Raw genomic sequence first — 1,881 nt, 5'->3', positions numbered from 1 at the left:
CCTTTCAGACAGAACCACTTGGAGAAAATTTCTAGATCAAATGACATTAGGCCTCAAAGAGCCTAGGAAGGATGCGTAAGTTTTCAAGAATAATTCACACTGTGGCAGAAATGCAAGTTGACTGAAGTTACAATGTCACTCAGAAAGTTTGCTAGTCTTTTTAAGAATGACATTAAGCAGTGACAGACAAGTGACAGGGACAGCCACTTCAACAGAAGTTGACAGAAGGACTGGGATGCCTTAAAAACAGAGGGAAAAAATCCAGTGGGAAATAGGCATAATGAGAGATTGTTTTCTTCCCATTTTTTCCTTTCTACATTTTTAGATATAGATGTCAATACAGTCCCTTTTCTAAAGTTTTTAAATACAAAAAACCTGCCTTTATATTTATCTTTTAAGATCTCAAATAGTAATGACTACTTTGCATTTAAACAAAAACACCTAAACCAAAACAGAATTTCTAAAATAGAACATAGGGTGCCATCTACAGAAGAGTGCTCAGAATTTGGGGAAAATGTGAAGGTGACCGTATTTTTTACACTGACAACGTGCTCAAAACAAAGAGCTAAAATTTTTTTCTTGAAAGCTCCGAAGTCGAAAAATTTCTTACCGGTTTCTCATCGTAAACCTAAATAAGTGTGGATTAGCTTGTGACCGGGAAATACTAGGCCCTTAGAGCTGGAAAGAATTTCTGCTGGTAAATTTTATGAGCATGGAATCAGGAGCACAGATGGGCAGAAAGGTTTACCATCTTCACTGACCTGGTAAATGTCAGACTTGGAATCTCAAATCCCTATCTTTTCTCCTCCACATCACTGTGGAGGGAACGCCTTCCCTGCCCATAGAGATGCAAAGTTCCTCTGATTGGTGTCTGAGCTATATATATTATAGTACTATAAATATTGCACTATATATGTATATACCTATAGATATATATATAAATTATATACTTATACAAAGTTTAACAATTTGTATGCAGTTTAAACCACTATTGTTAACTGCTATATAACTGCTAGTAGTTACAAATATAGTAGCCATGACTACAAGTAGTTATACAGTAGTTATGACTACAGTAGTTTAAGCTATATCTAATTCATTTGACTCTCTTGTGATACAGGAAATCTATTTCAATTCAATACAGCTGAGGTTTGCCACGCTCTCACCATCCGGCAATCACTTTGCTGGGCTTCAGGACACAGTGATTAAGTCAAACTCCTGCTCTCACTGGAGTTCCTTCTCTAAGCAATATGTGTTCTTGCCTTATAATTATACCTTCTAGAACCTTAAATGTTACCATCAGTTTTGTTTTTTTTTAATTTTCATTTATTTATTTATTTGGCTGCTCCAGGTCTTAGTTGCAGCATGTGGGATCTTTAGTTGCAGCATGTGGGCTCTTAGTTGCGGCAGGCGGGATCTAGTTCCCTGACCAGGGATCGAACCCAGGCCCCTGCACTGGGAGTGCAGAGTCTTAACCACTAGACCATGAGGGAAGTCCCCATCGGTTGGTTTTAAAAATGTACCACAACAAAAATAAAATTTTGAGAAACCAGCAAATGTTCCATAACAGGATTTCTGCTCTCTATATGGTACTGAACTGCTGGGTCAAAAGGCGGTCAGACAAGATAAACAGTGTCTCATTCACCTCTACATCCAATAATCTATTCTGAAGAGAGGTTTTACGAACCACAAACTCATAAACCATGAAGGAGGATTCATTTCCCTCCCTCTCTTATGAAGACCTGGTTGAGGAGTTGAGAGAAGCAAAAGAGAATCAAAGATGTTCAAGACAATATCTGTATTCAAATATAAAATAAAACCCAAGCAACAAATAGGGTTCTAAATATAGGGTCTTGATATTCAGTAGTGAGAATAGGAAGGAAG

General features: G+C 37.5%; 1 non-coding gene across 1 annotated transcript; it reads right to left on the bottom strand.

The window, feature by feature from the left end:
* Positions 1-1,418: 1,418 nt before the first annotated feature.
* On the bottom strand, positions 1,419-1,490 carry TRNAG-CCC (transfer RNA glycine (anticodon CCC)). Its single transcript has one exon. It is a non-coding gene; the product is annotated as a tRNA-Gly (tRNA).
* Positions 1,491-1,881: the final 391 nt, after the last annotated feature.

The sequence above is a fragment of the Lipotes vexillifer genome, unplaced genomic scaffold (assembly GCF_000442215.2).
Source record: "Lipotes vexillifer unplaced genomic scaffold, Lipotes_vexillifer_v1.1 scaffold827, whole genome shotgun sequence".
Taxonomy (NCBI): Eukaryota; Metazoa; Chordata; class Mammalia; order Artiodactyla; family Lipotidae; genus Lipotes; species Lipotes vexillifer.
This window is presented reverse-complemented; position numbering and strand designations above follow the sequence as displayed.